Source organism: Malurus melanocephalus, unplaced genomic scaffold (genome assembly GCF_030028575.1).
Source record: "Malurus melanocephalus ecotype Western Australia unplaced genomic scaffold, MMel_1.1 scaffold_284, whole genome shotgun sequence".
In the NCBI taxonomy this organism is placed as follows: Eukaryota; Metazoa; Chordata; class Aves; order Passeriformes; family Maluridae; genus Malurus; species Malurus melanocephalus.
This window is the reverse complement of record NW_026623516.1, coordinates 228221-242039: the sequence shown is the minus strand read 5'-3', so window position 1 is coordinate 242039 and position 13819 is coordinate 228221.

Sequence of the window (13819 nt, the reverse complement as noted above, 5' to 3'; positions counted from 1 at the left end):
TCCCTGGAAAAACAGCCAGGCAAAATCTGGCAATCTTCAGGAGCTGCGTGCACCCTCTGTTCCAGCTGGTGCTGCAGGATCAGATGTACATGTCTGCTCTCTGTTGGCTAAGGTGAGCTCCCTGGAAAGGGACAATGTGTGCTGATCCTTAACTGCGAATTGGACAATAGCTCAAAGAAATAAAAATTACCCAAGGAAGTGAATCAGCAAGACAAGACACGTCCCCGAGAAATCCGTGGCCAGGATGGGTTTGATGCTGGCAAAGCAGCAGTTTGCTCAGAGAGCAGGTGAAGGTCAGCTGGGGGCTGTAGTCACTTAGCACTGGGGAGAACATCCCCCAAAGGGAGCTTCTCCCCTTGCCACAGCCTCAGCCAGCTCGATGGGAATCTCTGAGATCAGCTAAGGACTTCTTTAATAAATCCAGGAGCACAGGGTCACTCCCAAAAGTGGAATAAAATAATAAAGGGCTTTCATGTGGGAATCTGGCTGTCCTCTGGAGAGTTACAGAGATCAAAGCCTTAAAGCAGTSGCTAATTGCAGGTGAGGTTGCTCCTGTGAAACAATTAGCCCATGTGCACGTGTGAAAATGGACAGGGTGTGCTGCAAGCAAACTGAACTGTGTGCTGTGAAACTGCCTCAATTTTAGAGAACATTAACCTTTCTCTTGCTGGGTTAGGATCCTTCCAAGTGACCAGTTTGAGTCCACAATACCTTAGTACCCCACTGGCTCCTGCCCCCTTTCTCAGCTTGTAACTGAAATGTGAGTCCAAAGAGCACACACAGGACTTAAATGATGGGGAGAAATGAGGGCAAACAAGTGTGGTGTTCTGGAGAGAAGACCATGTCCTTTATCCTGTGAAAGTTGTTAGTGCARTAAAGAGGAAAATGGGGATTTGAAAGATAAAATTTGTGGGCCCTGAAGCCCTTGTCTCAAATCTTCACAGGGTTGTTCAGTGACTTGGAGCATGGGAGTAAACTGTGACTATAATTTGAAACTGTCAAGCATACAAAACTAGGGTGAGAACAGATACTTTTATATCAAACTGAAGGCCTCCAAGGAGGGCTCTGAGCTGGACAGTCAGAGTTTGTTTAGTTTTTTTACTGCTTCTGTGGAAACTATGATGAATGGTAGGAAAAAAATGTCCCTAAGAGTAGTGAGGAGGGGCTTCAAAGGGAGGGGGTTGAGCTGGTGACTGAACAAGAAAACAACCTTGGAAATTCATGTCTGAGAAATGAGAGTCTAGAAAGGATGAGCAGAGCTGAACCGGCCCAGCCCTTGGATCCAGGATAGCCAATGTTCAGGAGACAAGGCCGGGAGCAGGCTCTGTGGTGAACCCTGTCGGGTCAGAGGAACAAATCAAACGTGAYCAGTGAGGGGTAGAAACCAAGATCTGATTTTTTCACAAGGTATTGGCCTGATCTGGGTTATTGTGTTTCCACCTCAAGTAGAGCAGAAGCTGAAAAAGCCAAGGAGAAGGGACAGGAACCTGAAGGATGGGGAGTAGTTTGTGTCAAAGCAAAGTGAAAGGCTCTGCTTCTGAGGGGTCTCAAGACTGTACAGAGAATTGTGAAGRAGGGATGAAATGGCAAATGACAAGGAAAAGTGCACCTATTTTCCTTTTGCTTCTCTTTCATATGAGAGATATGCGCAGTGAAGAGGTTAACACCAAGCAGGTTTTCAGCAAGCTTGAAAATAACCAAAGGGAAATCTTCTGTTAACTTGTTGGGCAGTTGGTTGATTGTTTTTTTTTTGCTGGTATCAGTGAACTCTGCAGGCTGATAAACTGTGAAAAGGCTACGGACATGCAGCTGAGCCTRAAGGCTTGTAAGAGGGGCACCAGTCACACTGGGTTGTCATTTGAGTCCTTTGGTCAGAGACAGGAAGCAAAAACCSGTGTCCTTGTTCCCTCCTGTCCTTTTGGGGTTCTGCTACACATCCTTACAAAGTGTGAGGCAAGACACCTGTCCTCTGAGCTTTGGAACATGGCTGTGGCTGCCACTTAGCCCCTSTTTTCACACCAGGTATCTCCTCTCCTCCCTGCACCAATGGCCTAATTGCATGCRTGCTGTTGACACAGAGTGGAAAGAAGAAAAGTCTTTAGTTTAGCAATTAGCTGCTGCCATTGCAGGCCCTGCCACAAGATAATTGAGCGCCATTAAGTAATGCTTGGTTCTGAAATGTAGCAATTATCCCGGTAATTGCAAGGACGTTCCTTGAATTCTAACCCATTTTTATTGACGTGTTGAGTATTTCTGCTGCCATCTAAGCTGCTGGAGTGCCTGGTGTGAGACAGCAGGGAGAAGCAAGCAAAGAAGGAAGCGTGTTCTCTGGAAGATCCTGCCAAGAGTGAGAATTTGGTGGTGCTGTTCRTGTTGGGAGCACCTGATATTGAGCTGAGCAGGGAGACCTTGCCCTTTCCAAGACCAAAATAGAGCTGGGCTGGCAGAGCCTGGGCTAGTGTTGACCTTGCCAAGTCTCTGCCTCCCTTCGAAGGTGCCAGTCATCCTTGCACAGCTCCAAGCTCGCTCCTGCTCTTGGAGGTTTGTGAGGCAGGTCCTCTCCTGCGGCAGGAGCACTGATCCGAGCTCCAAGGGCTGGGCCATGGCCACTAGAGGGTAGCACAATTAAAAGCATTGGGAAAGCTCATTCCTTGGAGTGGATTCGACTGTGCTAGGGATGCAGAGCCGGGATGGTCAGAGCTCTGAGAGCCCCGAGGACACCCAGTGCCTCCAGGCTGCCCGCTGCATGGGGCAGTGCAGGAGCAAACCCATTGCAAGGAGAGGACTCGCCACGATGGATCAGGAAGCAGAGCTGCGCTCCTGGTGCTGCTCCTGCTCTTCCTGGCCACCATCCTCATTGCTCCCTCTTCACCRGGAYCYCAAAGCAACATTTTGGCTTGGCTCYACTGTTGGTTTAATKTATTTTCTTGSTCCGTGGCTCTGACCCCAAGCTCAGAGCTGGGATGCCACCATGCCAGCAGGACAATACCCAGGTCTTTCTATGTTTTCTGAGTTAACACAGCTATAAAAGATTTCTTGGGTTAAAAATATAGAGTACCTACTGTCTTCTCTTGGCCTTTGCTGGCATGGACAAAGTGCCATGCACACTAGCAGATGAGAATGTGAACGGTTTTCAGAATCAGGCTATTGTATGAGTGGAGATAAATTAGAGGTGGGYCACAGACAAAGAAAGGTTTTAATTTTAAAGCATGTCACCGGAGCCAAAGGTCAGAGTGGAGCCATCCTCCCTTGAACAAAATCCCCAACACAACACTGTATTAACATGATACTTAAAAATGCAGCTGCGCTCTCGGGTTAAAGTCCTGGCTCTGCRGAGAGCACACTCCGGCAGGATCAGTTTCAAGGATGGAGAAATGCGGTGTCTGACGCACACTAAAATGTCTGTGTCCCGATCTGCTGGGCAGCCATGCATCAAGCACGTCTTGAAACGTGGGCTCTGCCAGCTGCCAGCACGCGCCAGGCACAGGGGGTTAGTTACGATGGCAATGTGGTTAATTGGGGGGATGGAGAAGCCTCTGAAGGAGAAGGCAAATGCTTTCCTTAAAGKCGTGTGGCTCATTAGAGCAATTGCATAGTGCTGGCAGTGTGAAAGAGCTTTTTTTCTTCAAGGGTATTCATAGCATGCCAAGAAGCCCTGTTGCTTCACGGGGGTCACGATGATGTTTCCTTGCTGTGTTTTGGGCAGCATCAGGCCACGAGCAGGTGCCTTGCAATCGCACAGTGCAGCGTTATGACACTGCTGTGAAAGAATCCGAGTGACTCAAGGTAGAAGTGTCTCATTGCGTAGAAAAGGGACAGCTTGAAACTGATCCTCACTAGCTGCAGAACATTGCCACTGTTGGAGCAAGACATGAGAGCCCAGAACGCTTGTTTAACTGTGAAAATGCCCTTGTAACTCATGGGGCAAGCTGTGGTCTTTGTGCTGTGTCTGCCTGTTTAAACCAAAGTATTCATTCACCACATTGAGTCAGGTTAATGCATCTTCAGAGGTCACTGCTGGTCAGCTGACAGCAAGGAAAGCTTARCCTGCTTTACCCAGGGTGCTCTAAATGTGAAGTGACTCCTTGCACACTCACAACAYAGCACCCAGTTATGCTCCAAGAATCATTGCAGTATTTTCCTTTTTGGATGGGTTTATACCATTCTGGACCTCGAATGTACAAACTCCTCAGAGAAACTGAGCAGCACATTTCTCCTGTGCCTTCCCTGGTAGCTTCAGGCTCCCCTGTGCCTCTTGGTGCATTGCTCTGGGCTGGCACTGTGTGGGCAGGACTGGCCAGGGGTGGCCAGCAAAGACTGGGGAGCTCTGGAGTGCCTCACTGAAGGAAATGGGCATTGAGCAGCTGGGAACACGGGTGTGAGTGTTTCCTCTGAGATATTAGAATCACCAGCAAGTACAGTGGTGTGTTGGATTGTGCAAGTTGGAKCTTTCCTCGTTCCTTAGGGAACAAAGCAGCCTCTCCTGAGCCCTGGGCTCTGTACTCAGCGTGGCACACACTGCTTCCCTGGCCTGACCCTGACCCTGGAGCGCAACGGGAGGAAGATGACTGGGAGGGGGAGAGCACTGGGGCTATTTTTGCTCCCATATCACTATCTAGTTAGACTCCAAGATGCTGTCCTTCACTGCTGTCTGCTGCCTCGCTTGCTCTGTGGCTCTCAAGTGTTTATCATTGACAGGCTGCGAGCAGATGGACTGGCAAGAAGAGATAAATTTGACCCAAGAAGATGTCATTTGAGGAACAGCTGAGGCTAGTGTTTCACCAGATGTCCCAGCTTTAACCCATTAGCAACTTCAAGGAACTCAGCATTGTCAGTGGCTTAAACACTCTCCATTACCATGCAGGCAGGGCACAAAGGCTATTGTTACAATTTGCACAATAAGCAGATATTCCAGGTTTTTCTGAGGGGGCTGCCATGAACTCGAGCCCAATAGGAGCTTGCATGGTTAATGGTGTCCACTGCARGCTTGGCTCAAGTAGGGGTASTCAAAATRTTACCYATTYAGTGCTAAATGAGTCTGTTGAGGCWTGGACCAGCAGATACCAGGCRCTATTGACAGATGCTCCCAAAGGCATCCGTGTGATTGGGGTAGCTGGTTTTCCCCTCCKTGGTGCTGTGTTGGGTGTCCCAAGAGGTGCTGCTGCTTTTGCTGTCAGATTAAATGGCAGTGTACCTCAGGCTGTGTCAGTGTGGGCTGTTCATCATCAGATTGTGCCTAGAAAACACTGCAGAGCAGCGAATGAGCCTGTGTGGGTGGGTGGACACGCACACAGTCACTGAGCTAGAACGTACAGAGCACTTTCCACTTGATGGAGAGCACACAGAGCACAGGGCACTGATGTCTCTGCGTCTCATCCTCTGTCTCTGAAGCTCTGTCTGTGTGGTCCTCCAGGTCCTCCATCTGCCACTCAGATAAATTTAACAAACCACATTTAAACTGGTAAAAGGAAGTTGTGGCTGTAAGGTCATTCCTGAGTGTAGAGATGTCATATTTATAGATATTTGAGCCCAGTGAGACAATTTGGTTGTAGCCTGATCATGGGACTATCTCCTACTTGTTCTGGTGACTTTATCCTGGTTTGTTGGAGGTGACTTTAACACCGGTTTTGTCAGGGTGGCAGCTCTTGCACTGGGGCAGTGTTCAGGGTGGCAGGAGCACAGGCAGGCATCTGTCACTCCCCATGTGCCCCTTCTTGCTGTCAGTGTTGTGAAGGGCTGAGCATCTTGGGGTTATTTTGTACGTGAATCAAAAATACCCGGTTTGCAGTGTCTTGTGTTAAACCCCAGCATGTCACCTTTAGCTCTGATGAACCCGTTACCCAGTGTGATCCCAACTGACACAGCCAGAAAGCCCAGGGGAAACTGAGCACCTTTTCATTAGCTGGTGTTTGCTAATGGGTGTTTTTTACCCCAGGCAAAATTGACTCTAATCAAATTGCCCTTTTCAAATTAAYTGCCTTGTTCAAGGCTTGATCCAGGAGGTGGAAGAGCAACTCCTCTCACTTTATCTGGAGGAGTMTGAGGGAGTGTTTGGCACAGGATGAGCCTATTTCAAATGCAGCACTTCTCTTGCTGGGTGATTCTGGGGAACTCACAGGTTCAAATCTGCCTCTATCTTTCCTCTAAAACCCCAGAAAGAGCACCCCTCCTGGCAGCAATCTGCGCATTTTTCTACCAAATTTTGTAAGATATTTAGGGCCAGATTTTAAGTCAGTATAAACCAATGTCCTCAGATCCCCATAAACCTGTCCTTTTCCCACTGAGGTACTGTCACATACTTCTTGACCTAAATCTGCTCAGCTGGGAGAATGTTAACACTGAAGTCAGGGGTTGAYGTGTCCCAGCAGAATGTTTTCCTTCCAACCAGTTTAATCTGGGATCCTTCAGGGGAACCACTCCTGGGCTCGATCACAAAGCTGAGAGCTCCAAACTGCAAGGATTGCACTGCAGACAATTTTTGTGCCTGAGCAGGGTTCCAAGGGCTTGGCTGTGAATGCCAGCATTTAGTCAAGCTGCCCAGCTGCTTTGGGATGTGTGTGCTGTTTACATGCAGGCTCCAGCTGGTTGCTACAGTRGGATTTAGCCAGGCAGGGTCTGGTGGGGGAAAGCTTCCCTCCCTCTGCTACACAGATGAGGCAGTGTCTGTGCTGCTAGCAGGACAAGCTGGTGGCTTTTATCACCCTGAGACTTGCCTTCTGGACAAGAAAGGTCCCAAAATCTGCCTCAGAAAGGCAAAGGAGTTTGTGGTGTTAATCTACACTAAAGATTCCAGCACTCCCAGCGCTGGAGCATAAGATGTTTCTGCTGCACTTGTGGTGACAGCTCTGTTGTGATTTGGGAGGGCAAGTARAAACTGAAGTACAGAAAGCAAGAAATCCCTCTTTCTGTCCTAACAGTTATGATTTTAGCCACAAAACAGACTCTTCCTAGGAGATCACCTCTTCCCAACTCTCCCTGTCCCATTGGACATCACAGGCAATCTTCAAATGGGAAGATACAACAAGGAGGACTGAGTTTCATGAAAATAGTGCTCAGATAGACAAAACTGGAAGCTGTTCTATGCACTGGGCTGGGAATCCAGCACCACTGTGGGCTGACCTTCCCAGACTGTCCATATGTGAGTGGGTGTTTTAAATATCAACATTTAATTCAATGTTTCTTTCAAAAGGGATTTTCTATTCCTCCCACTTCTCTCCCTCCTCCCCAGAGTGCTGGGAAGTTCATCCCAGAAAAAAAAAAAAAAGACTGGAAGATGTGTGTCTCTTGGGGTTTTTTTGTGAGCTGATAAGAAATGTGGAAAGTCCCATAGGTGYGCATTTTCCTTCATTACTCAATCAGAGTTGGCGTTAATATTTCTTAGGAACCTGCTGCTCTCTGTTTCACACAGATTGATTGTTATGACATGTACAGTAGCTGAAACATAAAATCCATTGAACTGGGGCCAACATCTTCTCAATGGCCACTGATTGGGAATTCTGTGATTCTTTTTAGATACCTGTGGCAAATGGTTCACCCCTGCCTTTCCAGAGGAGCTGAGCATTSGTGAGTGCTCTGAAATAGAGCATGACATGCTCCAAGGTTGGCAGTTTTAAATGAGACCTGTGGAGCAGCTCGCTCCTGCAGTCTCATTATKCTACTGCCTAGTAATTGTTAATGGCAATTTTCTTTGCAGAGAAAGTGAATATATTGTCAGAATAAAAATTCCTGGGGCTTACCAACTGCTTTCTGATTGGATTACTCAGTCAGTGTTTTCTGATTAGAAAAAGGATAATGTCTTGGAACTGTATTGGAAATGCTACTTTTAGGATAACTCTTGAGAAGCAGAATTTGGGGAGTTTGCTGACATCATATTTCTGACCCAAGATGCAATTTTTTTTGTTTTAAAATGTCACTTGACAGAAACATAGATTTGTTTTGTTGGGTTTTTTGGTTTTTTTTTTTTTTTTAATCAAGAGCAAAACAAGAGAATACAATGCCTTATATAATTTTACTGGGCAGAGGTGTTACATTTTTAGTATTTCAAATGCATAGCTCATGTTATACAGTAGAGCAATGTTTTCTTTTCGATGGTTAGTGGAAGTTTCCCTCTTGATGGAAGTGAGAAGCCTCTGGTGTTACTCAGCACGGGGAGAGCAATATGAACTGCCTGGGGACACCGTGCTGCCTTTCTTGCCCTTCAGTCCATGCTCTCCTTCATCCCACAWGGCATGGATGCAAACCCACTCATGGGCTGTGGCTTYRGGTGGCCTGGGAGCAGTGGGGGAGMAGTCAGTGCCTYGTGCTGTCCCTCACTGTGCTCCATCCTGCAGCGCCAATGGCACATCCGAGCCTGACCTGGCTCACCCCTCCTTGCAGCAATCCCAGGTGAGGAGAGAACCATTCTTAGAAAGAAGAGAGAACCATTCCCCAGGTCTCAGAGCTGCTGAGGACAGTGTTCCTCTGAGCACAAGCCAACAGGAGCCGAGCAGGCTGTTGCTGGGAATCTCAGGAGGAACAGAACCCTTGCCTTGGTGCTTGGCCCGAGCAGCAGGTGATTCCCAGAGCAGCCCYTGTGGGAGATGCAGCCCAGGGAATGGCTGGGTTCACCTCCAGGACGGCTCTCGGGGGTTCACTGCGGGCCAGGCGTGAGGAAGTCACCGCCACTGCCTGGCTTAGATCTTCCAAAACTGCTGAAGGCAGAATGGAGAACAAGCAGCAGACAGYAAAGGGAAGATTAATTGGCCAGCTGCCTGAAGGGCTGGTTGGGGTTGTATTTCTTGTTCTTACCCTTGCAAATTTCTGCAGGATTGTAAATCTTGAGCTGTTTCCCAAATGGGGAGACTTCAGGTGTGTTTTTTTTTTTAAATAAGCAAACCCGAGCATACTTAAGTTCTTTGACTCAACACCCAGGAATTTCCATTGGCTTTATTACACTCTGACAAGCGTGCTGGGGAAAGCAGAACAGATCAATGGCTGTGTTTGAAGAGGGCCATAAATCACTTGTGACACCAGGCAGCAGATTGAGTGACTCTCCTTGTTCCTCCTCCCTCCCTGCAGCCCAGCGCTGACCCCAGCTTGCCACCGAGCCCCGGGGAGAGCTGCCCGTGATGAACGCTGCAAATGAGATGCTGATGCTGGCCCAGTCAGCAGCAGRAAAACTCCAGCCAAAGGTCTCTGCAGGGAAAAGCCAGAGGACAGCAGAACAAGTCAGACAAGGAGGAAATTTAAATGGGTTCAATCCTTCCCAGCTCCCAGCACCAKTGCTTCGTGCAATCCCCACCCTCTTCTTGGTGCCTCCATGAGATCCTGGCTTTGCATCAGTGCCTGTCCCTGCCCCAAATGATGTGTGAGAGCCTTTAACGTCATGGGCTGGGCAATGRTGATGCTAAAGCTGCAAATGGGACAGGAGGCTTTCTGATGCCAGACGTGGGAATTCATCCTCTGACAGGTTTTGACTTTTCGGAAGGAGCCGAGATGGGCAGATGGTTTTGAATTTAATATTTTCTTCACTGGAAATTGTAGCCTTGGGGTGATAGAAAATCAGACATAGCCCTGGTCTAGACAGGAGAGGGGTGTGAGAACCTCCAGAGTGCCAAGCACTCTCCTCCCCTGCCCCTGTGTGCCAGGGCTGGCGTGGGAAGGGAGGGACAATAAGAAAAACTGCTGGAAAAATCACACCTTTCTCTTTTGAAGCTTTCAGACCGCTCTTTTGTTTTTAGTGATAGATTGAGATCAAAATTAGGGAAATTATAATTTAAAAAACGAAAGCAATAGAAAGCACAGCCACTCATCCAGTCTGGTTGAAACTCTTCTCTTTGGGGGAGGAGAGAATGAGAGAGATCCATGTTTTTCATTCAAATTGAAAAATAAACCTTCTTCCAATTCCAGCAGTGGCTTGTCACCTCACTTTGGAGCTGTCTTGGTGGATGAAATAGTTAAGCAACTAAAAGAAACCCATCCCTGCATGCACAGAGCTCAATCCTTCCACAGGAGCACAGGATACTGGGAGTGCCTTGTGCTGGCAGATAAGAGATGCCAGGGCTGTGGGTCTGCCCGCAGGCAAGATCTTAATTAAAAATTATCTGTATTATATCAAATATTTTCCTGAAATTTTTCAAAGATGTTTCCATGCCTTGTGCTGAAAAGAAAGCAAGGGAATATTTTGCGGGATCCTGACCTTCATACTTTTATCGTCCGAATACCTTTTTTCTTCTAAAAATGTCCAAGTCTTGTGCTGATACAGTGCTTGGTAAATAAGAAATCTTTGTAACATTGACATTAAATTCATCTTTTTTTTAATGTCAATAAGAACTGTAGGAGAAGCAGGAAATGCCATTCATGATAGCATCTTCAAGCTTTTCCTCTTGAAAAAGCAGACCTGTAATGGACACCCAAGGGCCCTGCCCTGTCTGTGCAAATAACCTCAAAATTCAGGAAAATGCAGTAGAAATCAGCCACTCTCRGGATGGGACCCTTCCAGCCTCGCAGGCAGGGCAGTGTGCAGTGTTAGCACATACCAGAGGACTTCTGCAAATTGCAAAAAGGGAGTTTGATGTTTGTTGGCACTTTGGTTCCTGCACTCTGGGAGCGGGCAGGCCGGGCCAGGTTGCTTTCCTTTGTGGTTTTTTTTGGTTTTTTTTGGGCAAAGCAAAGCATTCAGAAATGGAAACTCTTGGTGAGGAGATAGCTTTTCTTTCCCTGCCATCATGCTTCTCTCAAGCACCACTCAGTTTTACTTTACAGKGTTTCCCTTTCATCTGAAACCTTCCAATTTCAGGCAGGATAGCTTGCCAAGGTGCACCTTCCCTTTCATAAATATTGCAGTAGCTACAGGCTATGGAGAGTCAGCCAAGCCAGTTCTCTTCATCTATCGTGATCTCACCCCTCCCTTAACCCCCTCCTCTCCCGCCCTCTCATTAAATAAGAACAAAAGGTAAACCGTAACCCTCTCACATGCCACATTAATATATATGGTGTAATTTTCCAGTTCTGCCCAGTTCTGGTATGGCAGCTGTGTGCTTGTGCAGAAAATGGGGCATCCCTCTTGTTGGGAACACTGGCAATMTTCTGTCCAAGCTTGCTCCTCATGAGAATGCCCTGGGCTGCCCAAATTCTGTTCAAGTAACCATGAGGTACTGGGCCCTTTTTTATYCCCCTGGGCACCAGAGGATGAAGGACCCATCCCTGCTCCCTGGAACCTAAGAKGCAGCTTCCCAGACTCCTGTTTCCCTGACATCAGCTCATGGAGGGTTAGCAGAACTGCTGTCTCTGATCTCTGATGTTTTGAGGGTCAGATCTTTGGGGAAGTTGTGCTTGCTCTGCCCTTTCCTGCTGTGGAGGTTTTCCCCTTGGGGCTGGCTGTGCCACAGCCRCTCTCTGTGAGAGCAGGGGCTCCAGGAGCTCTGCAGATTGTGTTCCTGCCAGGAGCCAGGGCTGCTCTGCCTCCCACCTGGGCTGCAGGGGAGTTCAGTTTAGTTCTGCAAACAGAAATGACTTGAAATACAGGTTCCCAGTGCTCAGCTAAGTAGGGAATGCTTTCCATTCCCTGTGGCTTTCTGGCACTGCTAGCACACAGGAGAGTGGGGTTTGTGTGCACCCTCRGTGCTGCTCTGTTCCAGGCTCTGCACACAGGCACACGTGTGACTGCAAAAAGGCACACTTTCAATCAAAGTGCTTTTACCATGCTTCAAGGATGTGATTGCTTCTGCTTTCAAAGGCAAAGATAAGCAACTGATATCTCATGGAACTCACTCATGGAACCATTCCTTTGCTCTAATGTCGCAACACCAGAGGCTGAACTGCGCCTTGTCCTGTTGGTGGCTGCATTACAGCCCCTGTGCAAAGTGAAGTTTACACATGTATGTAAACCTGAGAACAAAACAAGATTAAMTGGGTGAAGGATGAGACCAGCATCAGCAAAGTGATGTGAAAAAGCTCTTCTCAATAATTTCAGGCACACAAAGAAGCATAGCAAGGAAACAAATCCTTCTGTCTGTTTYGCATTTTCAGGGAAAATGTTGCATCCAAACAGTTGGCGTTTTGTTTAGTTTGTTGTCTCTTGGYTTTTCTTTTTGGAAAGCACTAACAATTATAAACAAAGTACAAAACTGCCATAAAACCTTAAGATTTCACCAGAAGATAGCTCAGACCTTGCAGCTTACATGAGAGATAGATAGAATGGATCTCACAGTCACAGGACTGACTGTGTGATGAATGTGGTCCAAAAACTGTATCTCTTAAAAACCTTCTAGCAAGCTCTGATCATAACTAGACTGAGCAGAAGGAGGACTTTAGGGCGAATATGCATCTCCACTGCTCCCAGAGCAGAGATGCACTGCTCTGTGTTTTCTCCACTCTCATTCTCTTTCACCCCAAGTACCTTTCATTTCTGCTCCAGGTTGAACCGTCCATCAGGAGCTCTGCTGGACCCTCAGCTGCTGTTGAGAGTGGTTTTTCCTCCTTCCCCGTTTGTAAAACACCTCCCCTCTCATGCCCACACTGAGATCTGTCAAGGACACCAACAGGTGACACCTTCCTCCTCCCCATCCCGTCCGGGCTGCAAAAGGCTGTGGCCAGGGGAGCGCTTACAAATAAGGCCAGATTGGTGACAGAGGTCCATGATGCATTTTTTTATTTATACCCATGCACGCACACTCGCGTGTATGTTACAATGACTTCAGGGGACCAGAGGGGACTTTCCACAAGGATTAACTAAGTGTGCCTTCAGCAAGGTAACACAACGAGCTCGCCTCGGCTGCTGAGTGCTCAATTAGGGCTTTTTGTCATCTAGAAACTGTTTTTTTTTAAGAGCTTAATGTGGTTAATGAAAGATACACTGGATCCTGCGGTCCTAATCCAGTGAAACTCTCACAGGAAGAGTAAGCAGCTTTGTAATGGGGCTTATTTTAAAATCATTGCTGGATTTTGTTACTGATAGAGCAGTGTACAGAGATGGTRTCTGCGAGTTGCCATCTGTATGTGAACAATAAGTGCCTACTCCAAGAAGTGAACAGGTCCAGATGCTGGGTGCAATTTGATGGATTCAGAGTGGTGAGGATCTGGAGACTGAAAAATATGCTGAATTTGTGCCAAGTACTATTCTCTCCCAAGAGTCCAGAGTAACATGCATTATGGTTGAACTAGGTCCTGAAAATAAATTATGAGGAAAGAGTAAGGACTTTAGGGTTGCATTACCTTTCCCCCTGTAAGCACTCGATTCGCCAGGTGGGTTTGTGCAAGAWGGTGACCAAGCAGTGGTCACAGAAAATGCTGCTGGTGGAGTGGCAAGGTGAGAGAGACCAAGGGTCTCTTTCTCTCAGACTCTTTGAAGAGCTACCTGCCATCTTTTTAATGTCYGTGGCATGCTCTTGCTCTATCTAAAATTTAGTACAGCATCTTCTAAACAAGCATTTCTAGTTCATGGTAACTTAAAGGCATCCAGACTGTGCTTAGTACCTGCATTATCTATAAGCTACAGGGACCTGTGGGCATCACTCATTGATGCTAAAGACTCYTCAGAGACAGAAATGACAGAGGGGAGTTGGAAAGCAATGGATAACACCCCTTTGTGCAGCAGTGCCTACAATACAGAACCAGGATTTCACTATGGAAGATGCAGTGAGGGCACCTTGGACTCTGGGAGTGTCACAGGGCATTGAGCCTTGGGACAGATTTTCTGCTGTGGGTGGAACGTGTGCATTTGACAGCTCAGGACTCAGGGAACCTTTATGAAGCATGAGAATACTGCCACTGACATAGTGGGGCCAAACTTCACTTCGATCCTCTATGCAGGCTTGTGATTCTGAGCCATATGTTATGA